General features: G+C 34.9%; 1 protein-coding gene across 9 annotated transcripts in view; it reads right to left on the bottom strand.

Moving 5' to 3' along the window:
• Positions 1 to 20,280, bottom strand: part of ZBTB20 (zinc finger and BTB domain containing 20) — an 892,970-nt gene that overhangs the window by 815,540 nt on the left and 57,150 nt on the right. The window contains exon 3 of one of the 9 annotated variants that reach the window (XM_036352747.1): positions 10,708 to 10,762. The exons of the other annotated variants lie outside the window; for them this stretch is intronic. The gene's annotated coding sequence lies outside the window, so the exon portion shown is untranslated. The remainder of the gene's footprint in view (positions 1 to 10,707; positions 10,763 to 20,280) is intronic. 9 annotated transcript variants of the gene reach the window in all.

A 20,280-nucleotide genomic window follows, 5' to 3' on the forward strand; every position in this document is an offset into this window, starting at 1 on the left:
CACCTCTGCACAGTTTGCTGTTCTCCTATTGCGAGACAGCCCGCAGGTCTCTTTCCCCTAATAAAGCCTGTAATCCTGGTTTTCGGCTCCTGACTGGTCTCTCAATTTATGATTACAAGTGGGGACTATTAACAAAAAAAGGGGGTTCTATGAAAAGTAACCTCACAGTGTAATCTGACCATAAATTCCTAACTGGGCAAGTCATGGCAGGCAGTCATGCCCCAGGCATATGATTTCTTTAGTAAAAGGTTTTATCTTTGTCTTACACAAACCCTGTCCCTAGCTTCTGTGCATCTAGGTTAACACACAGTTGAAATAAACTGTAACCAATCTCAAGAGAGCACATAATCTTGTTAACTATTTTGTAATGACCAGGGATGGGAACATCCAGTCTGTAGGCCATATAAGGCCCAAGAAATCATTTGGTCTGCCCCAGACGAGGCATTAGGGGTGATTAATTAAATGTTTGACCAAATATAGCAGGCTAATTTTTAAGTTGATAATTTCGTATGGCCCGGGAATGATGTTATAAATATCTAAGTGGCCCTTGGCCGAAAGAAAGGTTCCCCACCCCTGCATCCAATCCCCGCTTTGCTTTTGCCCATCTTCACATAATTTTCCCTAAGTTTCCTCCTTAATTTAATTTTTTTAATTTAAATTCTTTATTGTTTAAAGTATTACATATGTCTCCTTTTTTTCCCATTGACCTCTCTCCAGCCACTCTCACCCCCCAGCACATGCCCTTGCCCCCCCTACTGTCTCCCTCCTTAATTTTAAATGTATATTTGCTCCCTGGCATGTATGTCGTCAGTTTGGCTAACATAAACTCATAAAGACAAACAAACAGAAAGACACACAAAAAAAGCAGCCCATAACCTTTCTAGTATTTATCTCTTTCTCTCTAAATAATATGATTATATTCTTAGTTTTTTGCTCTTCTACCACCCACACTTCCTTTCTTTTCATCCTCCTAATGTTCAGTGAACTACTATATTTTTAATACATTTCCTTCCTTGAGTAAGTTTTCCTAGAGTTAATAATGCCACTTTTGTCCCCAACTCCCAAGTTATGCAACAGAAATGTGAAACCTCTCTGAATATATTTCACACTCTTTTTAAAATTTCATTTATTTTTTTCAATTACAGTTTGCATTCAACATTATTTTGTATTAGTTTCAGGTGTATAGCATAGTGGTTAGACAAACATCTACTGTACAAAGTGCTCCCCCGATATTTCAGGTACCCACCTGGCACCATACGGAGTTATTACAAGTGTTGACTATATTCCCTGTGCTTTAAACAGTTGTCCCTGTAACTAGTTTATAACTATGAATCAGTACTTCCAATCCCTTCTATTTCATACTCTTAAGCATGAAGCATTCTATTAATTCCAACTCTTCCTTTTAAAAATATCTCTTTCTGGATTTTTCCATCTTCCTGCTCAACTGCAGACTAATTACTCTTAGGATCAATGCACAGCTGCTGCCCATGAACTTCCATTCCCTTCACCCTTACCTCATCCTCATCACTTACTTCCTAAAAACTGTTTTCCTCTTTTCTCCTATTACCCTCATTTGCATGTAAAAAGATCCCTGAGGAAGCAACCAGGGAAGGTACATTTAGAGAATCATGCATCTAAAAATGTCTTTTTTTCCTATCCTAACACCTGATTAGTGGTTTGGCTAGGTATAGAGCACAAGTTAAAAGTAATTTCCCTCAGAATTTTAGCCATGTCTTCTGGCTTTTATTGCCATTAACAGAGCAAATACCACGCTGCTTCTTGAGCACATGTATATGTACGGTTTATATTTTCTCTCTAGAAACTAGTATTATTATCTCTATATTGCTGGCATTCTAAAATAGACCAGTTATGTACTTGTCATAGATCTGCTTTATATATATTTTAATGTGCACCCAGCAGAACTCATGTTCTTCAGTTCTGAAAATTTTTATAATATAATTTTATGATAACCTCTTCCCTATCATTTTCTTTGCTCTCCCGTTTTCTAGGACTTTTAGTAATCATATTTTTTGTAGTTGTTAATCCTCACCCAAGGATATTTTCCATTAATTTTTAGAGAGAGTGAAAGGGAGGTGGAAAGACAGAGAGAGAAACATTGATGTGAGAGAGACACATTGATTGGTTGCCTCCTGCACACCCCAACCAAGGCTGGGATTGAGCCTGCAACCGAGGTACATGCTCTTGACCAGAATGGAACCCGCTACTCTTCAGTCCACGTGCCAACACTCTATCTACAGAATTGTTAGACTGTTTGTCTAATTTTGTTTTTTTCTCCCATTTTCCATTTATTTCACTTTTTGCTATATTTTTAGGAAAGATTCAATTCTTCTATTAAAAATATTTCAGCTATTTTAAGAGTGCTTATTCTGATTATTCTTTTTTTAATCCACCCTGACATGTTTCATGAAAGTGCTATCTTATCCTATCTCTGTGAGTATAATAGTTATATTTTACTTCACCTATTGTATTCCCTAGAAAGTACTGCTTCCAGTTCTTGAGTCAGACCTGGCACATGACTGGGTTGCTTTCTCATTGGCACAATCCTCGCTAGGCATTTGTATGCAGCTTTCTCAGTTATACTGATTCCTCCATCCATCTTACATCTTCCAAAAATGGTATCTCTTTCATACGTTGCTTCCTCTTCCTTGTGAAGACTATATATTAGTCTTTTACTCACACTTTTAATCCCTTCCTAGGAAGGAATGAGAAAAAAACATATGTTTAAATCACCATGTTTAACTAGAAGTCTGCTGTTAAAGTTTCTTTTTTAAAAATATATTTTATTGATTTTTTACAGAGAAGAAGGGGGAGGAATAGAGAGTTAGAAACATCGATGAGAGAGAAACATCAATCAGCTGCCTCCTGCATGCTCCCCACTGGAGATGTACCCACAACCAAGGTACATGCCCTTGACCAGAATCGAACCTGGAACCCTTCAGTCCACAGGCCGACGCTCTATCCACTGAGCCAAACCGGTTAGGGCTTCTGTTAAAGTTTCTGAAGATGTTAATCCTACAGGTATCATCAAGTTATTCACAGTCATAAAATCATAGGGTTTTTACTATTTAAAAGCCTTCTCAGAGATCATACTATTCAACTTCTTATTTTAGAGGAGAGCAAATGGAAACCCAAAAAGGTTAAGTGGTTTACACAAAGTTATTTAACTAGCAATTCATACAGCTGGTACTTGAACTTGCCTCATTACTGTACTGCCTCATCACATAGATAACTCTTTAAAGCAGCTACTCTCCAAGGACTCCCAGACACATCATAAGGTTAAACCATTTGAATAAGCCAGTCTACTTTTTGGTTAACGAAATGGGGGAAGGATGCCATTAAAGAAAGTTTGGGAAAAAATTACTCCAAGAATAAGTATCTGATTCTAGACTTTATTTTCCACTAAAATTTCCTAATCAGTACTGTCCCATGAAACTCACTCTCCTTAGCCTGCTTCAACATGCCAGTTACCCTAATTTTTATTCTTTCAGGTCACAGGATTCCACCATGTTTTCTCAAAGCAAAGTAATGTTTGAAATTCAACTGAATTATTTATATCCTTTCTTATCTCTCCCTCTCACATTCTCCCTGACCTCAACCTGGCCAGCAGCCTGCTTCTCCTAAAATAATCCTTCCCTCATGAATAGCACACCCAGGTACTCAAGGAAAAATGTTGAGAGTCATCCTAAATTTCTTTTCCCTTAATAGTACCCACCCCCACTCCTCCATCTAGGTAGTCCCCAAATCTTATCATTTCTACTTCCTAAAAATCTCTTGAATCCATTCCTGGTGATGGTTCTCACAGCCTCACAGCTACTGTTTCAGTCCCAGCCTTCACTGTATTTAATCCTGATTACTATTAACTGTCTTCCAACTGGTCTCACAGACCAGTCTCTTCTCTTTATATCCTTTCTTCCTCACTCAATTGTTGAAATGTTTTTTTCTTAATATAACTAAGGAGTCATTTCCTTAGCATGCCATATATAAGATATATATATATATATATATATATATATATATATATATATATATATATATCAGGCACCTGCGCAGCTATCCATCTTCATCTCCTGTAGCTTCTAAGCTTGCATTTTATTGAAGTAGGAACTAGGTAAAAACCAAAAGGCTTTTGTTGGGTTTTCTACTCACAATGGATTTTCATTACTAAGTGCCAACTGTCCTTTCCCATCTCTTCTCCCAAATAAAGAAGGAATCAGATGAAAGAAAAGAGGGTGATATGATTAAAACCCAATTGTAATCCTAGAAAAAGTATTTGATAAAGTTCAGTTTACCATAACATTTTATATTTACATTTATAATATTTTATCTTTTAGGGGTTATAATCTGTCTAAATGCATTGGAAGTACATTAAATTCAGTACCCAGAACATTGAAGATGCGAATTACATATATGAACATGACAATAATAACTGGACCTTTTGGATGTGAAATAATTAAGAGATCAACACATTATTATAGTACAGACCAAATCTAAGGATATTTTATACAATAGCCACTAGAATTACAAATTTAAATAAGGGCCATGTATTAATCACCTTTAATTCCCTACAGTGACAAATACAATCCCAACATAATAGGTGCTCAGTGAATGAGTGAATGAATGAATGATTAAATGAAGTGATTGATAACATCAGGCCAGCAGACCCAGCAATAAAGTCAGCAATATCTTATCTTCTAGGTCAGTGGTCGGCAAACCGCAGCTTGTGAGCCACATGCAGCTCTTTGGCCCCGTGGCACGGACCACGAAGTTTCAATCGCACTGTATGTGCGCGCCCGCACATGGTATTTTTTGGAAGAGCTACACTCAAGGGGCCAGTTTGCCGACCACTGCTCTAGATGATAAGCCAAATAATTCAATGGAACTTATTACTATAATTGATCAACTTAATCAAAATGGCATGAATATATTTTTTAAAGTGTGTGTATCTATTCAGCAGATCTTTATATGGACCATTAGTCTGATCTTTATTGGGGCATTTGTTAAATCTTTCAATGAGTAACAGCAAACATTTTCAACATAAAAAAAAACCATACTATTTGAAAAACAAGTAAAAAAGAAAGATGATCCCGTTGTTAGTATTCCTCTCTTTAAATTGGCCAACACGCATTTATCCAATACAGAGAAATGAGAATCTTCTTAGCTAGAACTTTAAGTTACTGCCTTTCATATTATTGCAATGATATCCAATCTGCCTTATAAGCAAAATAGAAACAACACCATTGTATATGCACATATACCTAACTGATCATTTTTTCTACCTTACCAACCTCTGGTTCCATGATATTCTGACCACTGTTATGGATTAAAGCCAACTTGCCTGCCTACCTCAATTTTAGTTGCAGCAAAACTCTGCTAGTATTAACCCATCACCTGAAGTTTGGCAATGCATCCCAGGCCAGTTATAGAAATGCCTTAATCCACAACCTGAAATTTAAAATATCAAGGGGCTGGGCTCCAGGGATTTGAGTCAAGAACAGAGCACTCTGAGTATCCAAACTGAGATTGGCTCTTTTCTCTGCCTGGAAATGTCCTTAGCAAGGGGTCCTGAATATTGTGTTGACTAACAGAAATTTAATATGAAGAGGAAAATTCCCTTGAATCCTACCACCTTAAAAACACCTTGTATAACAAAAGGATACAATGAGTAGATCCTCACTGGGTTCAAAGCCTGAATACCTAGCCTCTTGTACTTCAGTATAAAGACAGCTATTTCCTGGAATACTACCTTGTTTTTATAAGTTCCACTGTTGTCCTCATGTAAAATTGTGTAGATAAAGAAAAACATGGGTAATCAACAAATTAAGGAATAAAAGTATAAGTTAGAAAAAGAAATACATGTTAACAAATGCTGACACACAGAAGAGCAAAGAAAAATATATGAGGACACACCGAAGGCCAAGGCCTGAGGACAGGCAAAACTGAAAGGACATGTAATGATTGAAAGAAAAGCACAGGAAAGACAGAGTAGAGGAGATATTTGAATAATATCATAGGTAGGAAAATGTATGTTCTATGAGCTGAGGAATAATCCCAATGTTATAATGAGCTATGAAATAGGAAGACAACATTTCTTTTATCCAAAAGCTTTATGACAGGTAAGGATTGGCTACAATATACAAAACAAATAGTTCTAACCTTCATAATAGGCACAAAAAGTGATACTTATTTAGGAACACAAAAGGGTAGTTAATAACTTTATACCATTTAAAATTTTTAACTGTGGAAAACATCTTAAATTCCACTTTGCTACCCACTTGCTTTATTTTTAAAAATTATGGAAGTGCCATATAAGTCATCTATAGAAGGTGAATGGTATCACTTATCTAAATAATAATAAAAGAAACAGTTGATAGCACATTCATTCTTATAATGCCACTGACACTGAATCAACTATTATAACATTCAAACCAAGGAGAAAACGATGAGCAGGGTTGGCATTGTCTCTTACCCTGAAGCTGGACTGGAGCCCCTTTTCTATGAAGAGCACATGTGTAGGTTAGGAAAACAGGATGTGAAATGATATGAAGATGTGTGTGGCAATATTCAGAAAGAAGGCAAGAAAAAGCTTAATTCTCCTCTGAAAAGCAGTTCTGAAATGTGGATTCATTAATAAAAACCTGTCACCTACCAATCAGCATAAGCATTTAGAAACTGATGGAAACAGTACAATACCTACCCTTTCAATCAGTATTCAACTACCCCACAACTGTTGGAGTTTAGCTGCCAGGAATTTTTGTCAAGATTGCATTTTCCTCTCCTTTGTTTGTTCTCTATTTACAATTGTGATAGAACTATGTGAAGCTTAGTTTTTACTGAAGTGAGAGACACCTTAGCTAGATAACTAGGCTCAATGTGGATAGGTGCCCTGTAGGAAGTCCATACAACTCCACCAATACTCCTTAATCTCTCCATATCTCAATCCTTTTGATAGTCTTCAGCTGAGACTACACCCATGTAGTCCTTTCACTTATATCTCAAATACATTTTCAAGTCTCAGCATTTCCTGAGAGCAGGTAGTTAACAGTCAAACTTCCTCTTCTGAGAAATCCTGAAAAAAGAGGTGGAGTGGGAGTAGGAAATAAGATAGTTTTGCTGCCAATCCAATCAGAACTATTACATCTTGCTAATAAAATATTTCAATAGCTGGTAGGAGTGGTCCGGAAGATTATGTTTGTTATATAAGTGTACATAAGCCTCACTGCAGATAATCTCAAATGCTGCTGATGCTGATGATGATGACAATGATGTTGAGGATGATGACAGCGACCTCTTTTAGTACCTGTGACAAGCATTGTTCTAGGTGTTATGTTATGTATGTATTATCTCATTTAATCCTCACACTCTAAAAAAATGTCCTTCTTAGGTAAAATTATTTTCATCTTCACTTGATACAGGATTCTGAGACACAGAAAGAAGCTAGTTAAAGCAATTTTAATATATTTAGCTTATTTAAGTTAAAACAAAATGTACACCTGTTTGGCCAACTGTTTGTAGCAGGACCAAGGGCTGTCACTGACTCTAGATTTGCTGTCTCATTGTTCTTCTTGCTTAAACTGTACCACAATGTATCATCTATTTAAAGTCAGTGAGAGTTTAAAGGTTTTGAGGTTTTTTAAGTTAGGAAGTGCTTAAGGGACTTACAAGTGAATGTAGGATCCTTCCAGAGTTTTTACTTTAATCCTTTTCCCCACCCCAGGCAATATTTCCTGGATGTCTAGGGCACAGCTATTTAGACTATAATTTATTTAGTAATTTACCTTTATTTTTTAAATATATTTTTATTGATTTCAGAGAGGAAGGAAGAGGGAGAGAGAGAGATAGAAACATCAGTGATGAGAATCATTGATTGGCTGCCTCCTGGATGACCCCTGGGCATCAAGCCTGCAGCCCAGGCATGTGCCCTGACCAGGAATCAAACTGTGACCTGCTGATTCATAGGTCCATGCTCAACCACTGAGCAATACTGGCCCGGCTAGTGATTCACCTTTAAAAAGTCTTTACATATCATTCAACTTAAATGTCATTAAATCAACAACCTTGTATACTTTTTACTCACATTTCATCGGTTTGCATAATTAAATTATAATTGCACATTTGATTGGACTAAAAAAATTGAAAACACACACAAATAACTATAGGTAACCATACCAGCGGATAAGCATATAAACAGAAATGCACCATTTTCAGAATGTATTCTATTGGTCTGAAGCAGGGATTGGCGCTAAGAGGACTGCTTATTCATAGTTTCCCTAATTCTCAAAGAATACTATTTAATAAGTATATTATGTTTCTCGCAGAATTAATTTACAATTGAAAAATATAATCAGATTTGATAGAGGGGTTTATAATAATACCAAAATTCTACACTAAAAGGGTAACATTTTTCTTATCTTTCTCAATTAGAAATCCTCAGAGATTCCTTCACTGATAAAAACTAAAGTCACAAATTTTTATCCCAAATTGAATTAAGTATAAGAAAGCCACTTCCCAAAGCATGAACATCCCCAACCAGACCACACAAAAACTTATAATAAATGAAGAAACTTAGGCTTTAATAAAGAAACTTCCTAATAAAGGAAACCATCACCTAATGGAAAAAACTAGACTGAAAGGTCAGGTTCAGCCACGTACTACTTGTTTGCTGTGGGGTAAGTTACTTCTCCCAGAGCTACAGTACCCTATCTAAAAAAGAAGACAATAATACCTTTCCCATCTCACAGAACTATAATCAGAATTATATAAAATAAAACATAAAAAAACTATCAACCATCATACACATATAAGTTATTATTATTGGAAAATCCTACTTTGTATTTTGGACACAGAACTTAAGAGTCAGGGGAGGCCATTTCACAAGTGACGAGGCTGATAGCCAAAAGTTTAAATTCCTTTTCTACTTACAGTAGCATGGATGATAGAGCAGAAATAGAGAATTCTTGATTAACCAGGAAAAGAATATCACAGTCCAGGGAGTGGGATCAATTGGAGATTCAAGGAAACAGAAGTCCCAGAATGAACTAATGCTGCAGTGTAAACTGTCATCAGAGATAAGATGTTAAAGGCTGAGCAGTTTTATACAATAAGTCCTAGTAGTGTGGTAAAGATATTAGAGAAGAGATTTAAAACATCAACAACAACAAAATGCAACTATATCAAATACAGATAACTATTTACCTTACACAATAAAATTTTGATGCCTTTTCAAAATACAAAAAAGTGATGAACTTGAGATAATTCTCTTATTTATGTTATTCCTTTCTACTGGTCAGAATAATTACCCATAGGTTAGGAAGTTAAGAAAACAATAGGATGGACGTCAGTGAAGTTCAAGCACTTTAATTGGATTCCTCTGGGTATAGTTTCTTTCCCTTTTTTTCTGGCCATTAATTCAGCAGGGGAAAATTATCTAACACAGCACTACGGCATGAAGGGACAGACCCTGAGAGCCTATCTCTCTATGATGACTGTTCTTGTGCATCCAGGCCGCCTATTGAAACTAACAATGCCTGCTGCTGCTACCGAAGAGGATCATCCAAACTCTGAAAATGAAACACATCATACAAAGGGATGAAAGAATACTTATTCCACAGGGTTTAGCTTGCAGCTGGTCATGCATGCCAGAGGGTTGTGCCATGAGGATGAGAAAGAAGCTTCCAAAGAGAATGGCTGTGGCAGCCAACTGGACATTTTGAAATACTTAGGAAACTGTTCTTTTGAAACTAAGGCAAATAACTAGACTTCTTTATAACAGAACTTGGAGAGTCGGGGTTTTTTCATCTCTGCAATTCACCAGGTGTAAATATTCTTGTGATTAAAAGAAACTTAAAAATTTTCTAATTGGTTATAGTCATTTGGGGTTCCCCGTTTATAGTAAGAGACCATATTATATAATTGATTTGTTTCCCTCTGGATTAGAGCTCAATGCTACTTCAGAGCTTAAAAATGTATACAGGAATAGATGTTGTTTTCTGCAAATGATTCAAGTGCACTGAATAATACGTTTGTTATACAAAACAGCACAGTGGTTAAGACCACAGATGTTGAGGGCAGATCAGCAGTGAAACTGAAGGGACACTCATCATATGGCATCCGGTCCAATGTGCTCTAATAGCATGGAATAGTTGTATAGAGTGAGTTTGCCCACAAAAGGTGTTCCAAATAGAGTTAAAAGTTATCAGAACCTTCCCTGCAGCCGCCATTGCTCCTGCCCCTCAACTGGTCCCAGCAAGGTGTAATGCAGTTTTTCAGGTTCCCTGAACGTCAATGTCTAAAGCACAGTCAAAAGCAGCTCCTAAGACTTTGGAAAGATATGTCACAGGGAAACACCAGCCTTCTATCCTATAATGAATTTACTTGCACCTTCCCAAACTATAAACATTTGCTCTCCCTCCCTAGTCCTTCCCCTATCCTGTTCCAAAAAACTCATCTTTCTCTGTTTATTAAATTAAAGTAAAAAATTCCTTTTGTTGCACATAATGGTACACACATTAGACTCAGAAATCCATTTTTACCTCTTACACCACTGATTCCAAATAACTCTGCCATAAGTAGATGTGTAGCCTTTTGGAAGTTACTTAATCTAATTCTGCCTTAGGTTTCTTATTGACAAAATGTAAATAAATATCTGTCTTATGAGAATGTTGTGAAGAGTAAGAAGATAATATTTACCTCGTAGTTCAGTTACCAGTGCAAAGGGTGATTCAATAAATAGTAGTCATTGTGTCTACAAGAGGAGTAACAAATAGTTCACATAAGAAACTGAACTGAGAAAGGGGGTATAATATAAAAAATATTCTCCTACCTTGTCAGCACGCTATTGTTGATTCAAACATTGTGTCATTTTTCTCAGGTTAGATCACACTTTACAAGAAGCATTACTTCCTTGAGGATTATGCCGAAGGGAACAGAACTCATTGGAGAAATATTTCCGTTGCACATATTCAATCCATTAGTTCTAATTAATGCCTTTCAGACCACTGTAAACAAGTTCTTGGTACAAGTGTTTTAACTTTTCAAAGAGCCACTATTATATTCTATGCAGAAATGTTTGGCATTGAAGGGTATCCATAATTGTTCTAATGTTTCTTGTTCCCCCACTCTACCACCACTTCTACTCTTTCAGTAGCTCTTATAACTTCTTTCAAAAAGAGAAGACAATTTGGATGGAAATTGATACTACAAAACCAAAGTTAAAATATATTTGCGAAAAATTAATCTCACTCTTTCATTCTACAGGTACCATCTCATTCAATTGCACAAAATAAACTTTTGACCCTGAGTCCATTACCAACATATTCTAAGGACAGATGCAATCTTTCAGAAAAACCTAACAACAGGGAAATAAAAAAAAAATATATATATATATATATATATATATATATATATATATATAGTATCCAAATAAAGAGATTATAATAAAAATGTATATAAAAAGAGACAATGATATTTGTAGTACAATAGAAATTTATCCATACGCAGTAAAATAAAATACATAATTCATTTCACATAAAATATTTTAAATTCAAGTTTTAGTCTAATAAAAACACTAAAATGGACTTTAGATAAATTTCTACCATTAATTATTTCTTTATAACATGAAATTTTATTTTCAAATTATTATACTACAATCCTTCAAAGACAAAAAATTCTTTTTCATTCTAAAGGAATTGATCAACTATTTGTGAAAATCGGACAGCATTTTTCTCACAATCCTTTTTAGTAGCACCCATCCAATTAGTCACCAGATCCTGTCAATGTTCTCTTTCTGTTCCCATTTGTACTGCCCCAAATCCTAAATATGTAGTTTAATTATTTTGAACTACTGTCTTCTGCCATCCATCTTTATGCTTCTAGTTACCTGCTTCAAAAAGGGGAGGTGGGAGGGTTCATGGAGTTTCCCTTAAAAACCCTGAGTGTTTTACTGATTAAAATGCAAGCTCTAGCTTATCATTCAATTCAGAAGATACCAACTGCCTGCTATGTTCCAGACTCTAAACAGAGTAGTGGGCTGGTAGTGGAAATAAAGATGAACCAGACATAGTCCTCCTTCCCAAAGATGCCAGTGGAGTGCGGAGGCAGATAAAAACTAACACTTGCAAAGGGTAACTGAATACATGGTGCTAACAGAATTAGATGGTAAATCCTAAACTCAATGAGAAAAGTAAAAGTAATATGATGGTATTCTGCTTCCAAAAATGAAAGAGTGACAGAAACAGGATTTAGCCTCCTGCCTTAAACAACTAAGAAGTAGACAAATAATGGTTTACAGACATTGGACAAGAGGCAGCACATGACAAGGTCAGCCCTACAACTGTTTTAACGTACTCTGAGAGGGAGAACCAAACAGCCTGCCTTGCCCAGGGCCACACTGCTAACAAGGAGTAGAGTTGGGCTTCAGGAAGGAGTCTGACTACAAAGTCCCCAGAAGTTTCAATTTTTACTTTCCTACCACCTTTAAATATTTGAATAGACTATACATACCTCAGCCTAGCAATCAACTCACTCCTACTCTAATAGTCTTCCTTGCCCTATAGAAATTATGCTTCAAGGTTTGAGTTTAAACATTACTTCACCCAACAAAGCTCCGCCAATTCTACTGCACGTAGGCACAGTAAAAATTAGTATTATCATCCTCTATAATACTGTATTTATTTATTTTTATTGTTTTATGGAATTACTTTTATTCTGCTTTATCTAATAATAATGCTAATATTAATTAAAATTTATTGAGTGCTCACTACATTGTTACTATAAATGCTGTACACATACCAAATCATTTAATCCTCTGGACAATCCTACGCAGTAGGCATTATTTTGTAGGTAAGAAAACTGAAACTGAAACACAGAGACAAAATAACTTGCCTAAAGTTACACAACTAGTAAGCTTCAGAGCAGGGATTCAAACCAAATAATCTGGCTCCAAAATCAGTACACATTACCCAGTTTTTTGCTGTCTACTGGACTTCCTGAATAGAGACAGTTCATTTAACTGATCTTGCTATTTGTATATCTCATACAACCCAGAGCAATATTTTATATCTAATAGATACTCTATGTTGTTTTCCATATGAATGAGTGAACAAAGGAACACTTTGAAGCTGTGGAGGAGTACTTACACTAAGTAATAAACCAGAATGTGGGTAAACTAAACTATGGACAAAAATGTACCTATAATTCTGAGAAATTATTTCTCATCCTTGCAGCTCCTCAGAAATTTCATCCACAGCAATCAAAGCTCTTACATGCTCCAATGATGGAGTCTTACTTCACCCTTAACTAGTTTCAATATTGGCAAATAACAGATATATACTTGTATGTTTATTTTTAACTACCATTATGAGACATATTTCATACAGTTATTATAAACATAAAATAATGTTACTAGTAACAATACATATAAGTGAAAAATATGTGTGTGGGTGTGAGTGAAGAACTAACAAAGGTAACAATAAAATAATAGCAATAAAAACAACTACAATTTCCCAGCACTTACCATGAGGCCAAGCACCTGTATTATCATTGTTAATGGCATTACATAATGCCAGTGCATTATTTTGCTTAACCCTCACAACAATGAGGAATAAGATGAGCCCTGAAATTCTAGCATTCCCATTTTTAACAATAGATTTTTTTCAGATGAATTAAAAGAGCAATTTGCAATGTTAGTATCCATTTTATTAAAGGTCATAGGACTACCACTTTGGACTACATTTTTAATCAATTATTGTTTTTCATAAACTTTATCAAAAAGTTACATAATGGGCTGGCAAGCACTATTATTCTGCTTATATCAATACCATCATGAGTTCATATATGTTCAATATTTATGGCACAAGAGCTCATTTGCAAATCAGTGCATTGTTTACTAATAAAATGTAGTAAAGTTGCAAGATTCTTGAGGTTGAACATCATGGTTATAGGACTTTAAATTAGATGCTCACATTCACTTACATAGTTAACAAGTGCTAGAATCAATACATTTTGTAAATTGAATAATCACTGTAATTCAGTGGTCAGCAAACTGTGGCTCGCGAGCCACATGCAGCTCTTTGGCCCCTTGAGTGTGGTTCTTCCACAAAATACCAACTTCTGAGCATGGGCCACGAAGTTTCAATCGCATTGTACATGCGCGCCTGCACATGGTATTTTGTGGAAGGGCCACACTTAAGGGGCCAAAGAGCCGCATGTGGCTCACGAGCCGCAGTTTGCTGACCACTGGTTTAGGTCAGTGGTCGGCAAACTCATTAGTCAACAGAGCCAAATATCAACAGTACAACAATTGAAATTTCTTTTGAGAGCCAAATTTTTTAAATTTAAACTATATAGGTAAGTAAATTGTTATTAACTTAATTAGGGTACTCCTAAGGCTTAGGAAGAGCCACACTCAAGGGGCCAAAAAGCCGCATGTGGCTCGCGAGCCGCAGTTTGCCAACCACAGATTAGGTGATCAAGAAGTTCCCTCTACTTATTCTCCAGAATTAAAGAGTCATGCATACAATAATTATAAGTAACGGAAATATATGTGCACAGCTACAAAACATCCTAATCTCAGAATTAATCTTCAGTCCAAGTGTCTTAAATCAAAGTTTTATCAGAAAGTTAAAGTTTTTTTATTTCTATAATTCACTCCATTCTTACAGTAAAAATCTTGATTTAATAAACCTTTAAAAATCCAATAACATGTTAGTAGTACTTTAATAATAATGATGATAACATTATATTACATCATTTCATATCACATTATTTAATAAATATCAGTAGTCAAGTGCTTACTATCTGCTATGCAAAATATTAGGTGCTTTACTATATGATCTCATTTACTCTCCATCACTCTGGGAGTTTGGTTTTCTTATTTGCATTTTACATATGAGAAATAGTTCAGAATAACTTGTCCATGGTCTCACAGATACCAAGCACTGCTAGACTGGGTGCTCAAACTCACCTCATGTAACACTAACAATAAGAGAATTTTGCAAAGTGGGATTTTGCAAAATTAAACTACAAAAATAAACAGCTTCCCTATACTGAAACAAAAGGCCACTTAGAAAATATATGGAAGAGAAGAGTCTGTTTAGAATATTATATATGTAAAAAGGTAAGCAAGCAGGTAAATACATAAATGAATAGAACACCAAGGAACAAAGAGTAACAAATGTTTAAAACCTCAATAAGGAAAACTATACAACATTTCTAAAGAACACAACACTTACTGAGCAAATGGGGGTAGGGAGAAGCAGATTCTTAGGTAAGAAGATTCTACCTCATAAAGATATTAATTGTCCCTATGTTAATTCATATTTTATCATAATTCCAATAAAAATACTATCAGGTTTTTTTTACTTCAAGGTCTACAATGGCAGAGGTGGGATAGGTTAACACTTCAGATACTAAAACATATTCTAAAGCCTCTATAATTAAAATAATGTGATAATTCCATATGAATAGACAGACTAATTGCACAAAACAGAAAATATAAAAACATGTATTACTGTTTAGAAAAATGTATAATAGGAAACCATGTAAGTACTGGAAGAAAACATAAATGAATTCCTTTTACAAACTGTAAGTGGGAAATTTTTTCCCAATTATACCTCAATTATATAAGACCCAATGAAGTCAACCAAACAATATTAAAAGCCAATGCCTCTTTTGGTCAGATAATTGTCATTCTCATGGATTCTATGGAAAGCAAAATCCAACATACTTCTGGGAATCACAGAAACTATGGACTTAATTCAGTAGAACAAACTCTAACACCTTCACCTTCTTCACCATCATGTTAAAACAGCAGCAGAAAGATTGTAGTAATATGACCCAAACTTCCAAGAACCTAAACCACATCTGTAGGACTTAGTTAGAAATAAAGTACACTACCTCATATTCCAATTATTCATTTCAAAGACTTCTTATTGCATTTCTGGACTATACTTACTTTAAAAGGGATTACAATCTTTGAATATCTTAATCCACTATTTATATTAAAAAATGCAAAAGGGATTTCTATGTGCTAAAGGGTAAGGGCCTTTAATAGATATTTAGATTTATCCTATAATTAAAAAATAATAATAATGCAAATGTATGCAAAAGCTCTGTAAACAATATTTTCAAAAAATTTGTTGTGGAGAAGGACCTCTGGTGTCCAGCTGGATTCAAGCCAGTCTACAGTGGCTATTGATTGCATAGCACTTGAGTCCACCACGATAAGACGGTAATCTTTGCTTACTTTGAGGTATTGTACTTCACCCTGAAAGTGTTCAGCCTCTAAAATTTTTAAAGATTATGTCTAAGAAGAAAAATCTTGGTTGTTTTATGTTTTTCCCAATAAACATTTCAACAAGCATGATATATATACATTCTTTGCGCACTGAATACACCATCACTGACTGGCAGGAATATATCTCACACACAATAGTTACAGTGTCTGATTAGTGTCTCTGAACATATAGATAACATCTACATTTATAAAAATGAATAGTGTCTCCACAAGTAGCTTCTGAACAAGCTTTCTAAGAAACAACATAAAAATGGTACATTGGCAAAAGATATGATCACAGCCTTGCTGTAAGCCAGCAAGCAAATGAAAACCTGCACTATTCCTTATGATCAGGGTTTCACCCATTTATTTGGTTAATCATTCAAATGGCTAAACAGACCTCTAATTTGAAAATAAAAACCAATTGATGCAATCACAAACAAGTTCTAAAATTGCGGTTTATAAAAATTGAAATCTTGTTCTAAGCCAAAACACACACACAGTTACCTTTTCCTAATCAGAGCATTCATTTCTCCTCATTATGATCTCACAAGCACATTAAAATCTTATTAACATTAATTACTTCTGAGCGCCTATGCATGAGCAGTAACAGTTGTGAGCGTGCGCGTGTCTGGATCATATCTACATTTATATACCTTGCTGCACTTTGCTTATAAAATATATGAAAATATTTCTGCTAACACCAATTAGCTAATTTCACACACACACACACACACACACACACACACACACACACACACAGAGTAAACTGCTGTCTCACTGCACAGCCTATCAGAAACCAGTAAACATATGGACAAACGGATGGGAAAGAAAGCAGAAATATCTCTTGAATGTGAGAACTAAAATGCTTTATACTTGAGCCTTAATTTTTGAGGTGAAAACAAGTTGGGAGAAGAAAGTAACAAAAAAAAAATGTAAAAAACATTAAAAATTAGAAAACCAAACGTTCTCTGTTCTACACAGATGGGTTCAAAGATAAAAATGATAGACAAAGAAAAACTGGCAAGCAAAAAGCAGCAAGCACAGAAGAGGTAGAAAGAGACAGATAAACAAATATACAGAAATGAAAGGGTCCCTCTATACATGTGTATATATGCATGTACACACAACACATATACACATTTGCTTCATATAATTATATTCAAATTATAATGTGAATAATACAAACTTTACTCTGGCCATAAGGTAAAAATAATAGCACACAACACCTCAAAATCAAACAGGCTGTCCTGCTCAATCCCAATGATTTATGGATTCTATTTATACAAACAACATTACATATAGGAATTATTCATCCTATGAAACTCAATGTAAATGTAAAAAACTAGGCAGTTACAGGCACAAAACTTCATATGTATAATCCTTATATCTTTTCTTCACTCAGCATCCAACTATTTTACCATTCATATATATATAGTCCATCAAATTATGTCCTTCTCTCCATCCTCATCTTTCCTTTAATACGAATATTCACAAATAATTAACTACTGGCCCTTACATCCGCATTTTCTTATTTGATCCCATCTTCTCCTCACAGGCTACGGTTTATACTAAAACTAAGACATATGAAATACCATTGTATCTATATCTATACATTCTGAGTCTGTCATCTTTAATTTTTGTCATTGACCACTGTTTCAACATTCTTACTATATTGTTTTCTTGAAAAAATATTTCAAAATTTCTATAGAAAACACCAGAGCATCAGCCAAAAAAAAAAAAAAAGAGTTCATGTTCAGTTCCATAATAACTTTTTCAGTGAGAAAAACACTTAACTTCATTGGGTCCCAATGCCCATATTTGTATAAACAAGAATAAAAGAATAAAATGTAGAAAAGTACAAGACAGTTAACCATCCAGCACAATTAATGCTCAAGTTGACTTAAGCAATTATAGCTCATTCTATGTTCTACCTATTGTCCAGCAGCCTCATCAGCCTACAGTTTGGGGTCAATGACATATAGCTGCACAAGTGCGTACCCTTCAGGACTGCTATATAACAAAGGTCTAAGAGCTGTCTCTATAGGGTATAATGTTTTTTAGAGAATAAATACCAGCAGTTGGGAGTAGAATTTAGAGTTTTTATGAAATAGTATTTAAAATATATGTCACTGGTATCAATATAAAGTTTAAACTGTAGTCAATAATACTCTGAATTTTATTTTAATGTAATGTTATTCAACATGCTCAAAACTGAACAAAATATAATGGACATTCTCTGGGAAACCTAAAACATATTAATGTAAACATCATTAGAAAATAAAGTGTTAAAGGTTTTTTTAAAAAATAAACTAGAGGATAATAAAATCAGGCTGAATACACAATAAAATGGTATTTAAAAATAAGCAAAAGTAACTTTTAGTAATCGCCTCTTAAAAAACTGAAATTACCTTCTTATGAAGTTTATATAGACTTTATATAGGTCAGGAGCAATTGCTATAGTAGCATTTCTGACTTGTAAATATTCTGATTTACCAGATTTATCCAACAGAATTAAGTGTGCCCTTTACAAGAAAGCCTACAGAAATGAGAAAACAAAAATCTGAAAGAAAAAAAATAGTGACTTACAATACCACTTTGTTTTAAAAATACATTCATTTTTAAATGATAAACACTTAAATATTTGTTTGTAGGTCATTAATAGCTTAAGAGAAACTAGGTACCAAAAATTAAAGTATTAGCAACCACTGTCAAATGAAGGTCATTTTGATTTTATTTTTAAATCTCTAAATGTACAGATGAGTGGAAAAAGATATTTCTCAAAAAATCAATTAACATTTTCAAGAATATGTGAATAAAGACAGATCTCTAATGATCAGAGAAGTATGGAAAAGGAGAAGGCAGAAAATAAATAATCTTAAGCAAACATCAAAATAACCACAATGCTATATTACTGTCTGCTTGTTGCAGATAGCTTCCCAACAATCCACTAATAAATGACAATGACAGAACCAGCAAAAAGTACAAAAACAGGTTGAGACTTAGAACCCACCTTCCCTCTACTAAGTCCCACATCAGAAAATGTAATGCTTAGATGGTCACATTTCATTATCAGTGGTATACTTGGCATTTGAACCAAGTCTAAAAATCAGTCTTTGTTTTCCACTAAAAGCTATTAAGCTGAGGTTTACTTAACTCTTTCCTGTTTGAAGGGGTGTGGGGGCTTCTCAAGGATTGCTGAAATTGGAGGCTACATATGAAAAAGACAGTTCATCCTTTCCAAAAAAGATATTCATCCAGATTGCCCTCCAATCCGTGAAATCTGAGATGCCTAAGGAATCTTCTTTGTGAAAGCCTTACAAATATATCCAAAGATGGTGAGTCCCATATGGCTCTGATAAATGAAACCTATTATTGTGAATTTCAAGCTCTTCTTTAAAACAAAACACTATTGGGTGAATTTGGTGTTCATGAAATAAAGCACTAATTGCGTGGCCTAACAACACTCTAAATCCTCTCCCTAGCAGACATTTTAAGTTGTGCCAAATTGGTTTTGGGATGTGAACAAATATCCTGGAGCCAGACTCTCACATGCACAGCAGTACTCCCTGGAAGTAAGTTGGACACTCTTGGAAACTGCATTAACTCTTTCAGGCCACCAGGGAACCTAACTTGCACTAAAATAAAGTCCTCTTTTAAGATGAAAACAAGTCATTCCGTTTACAGTTGAACCCAAGTAAAAGGTAAAATAGCAAAAACTGATTTTTGGCCAGCTCAGCACTAAAGTATCCATAGGTATTAGATAGGTCCTATACCCCAAAAGGATGCTTATTCAAATGCATCCGGAAATTCTTATTCCTCTTTTCCTATTGTGCATAATTTCCAAGACCTTAATAACAGTTGTGTGCATTCAGGAGAGGAGGATTCATTTTAAGCTTAATATGCCATATTTGCCTCAGGCAGAATGATAAGAAACTTTTGTTCCTTAGGTAACCACTGTCACCTTATTATAACAGGAAACTTCTTGA

Source organism: Myotis myotis, unplaced genomic scaffold (assembly GCF_014108235.1).
Source record: "Myotis myotis isolate mMyoMyo1 unplaced genomic scaffold, mMyoMyo1.p scaffold_m19_p_2, whole genome shotgun sequence".
NCBI classification, from domain to species: domain Eukaryota; kingdom Metazoa; phylum Chordata; class Mammalia; order Chiroptera; family Vespertilionidae; genus Myotis; species Myotis myotis.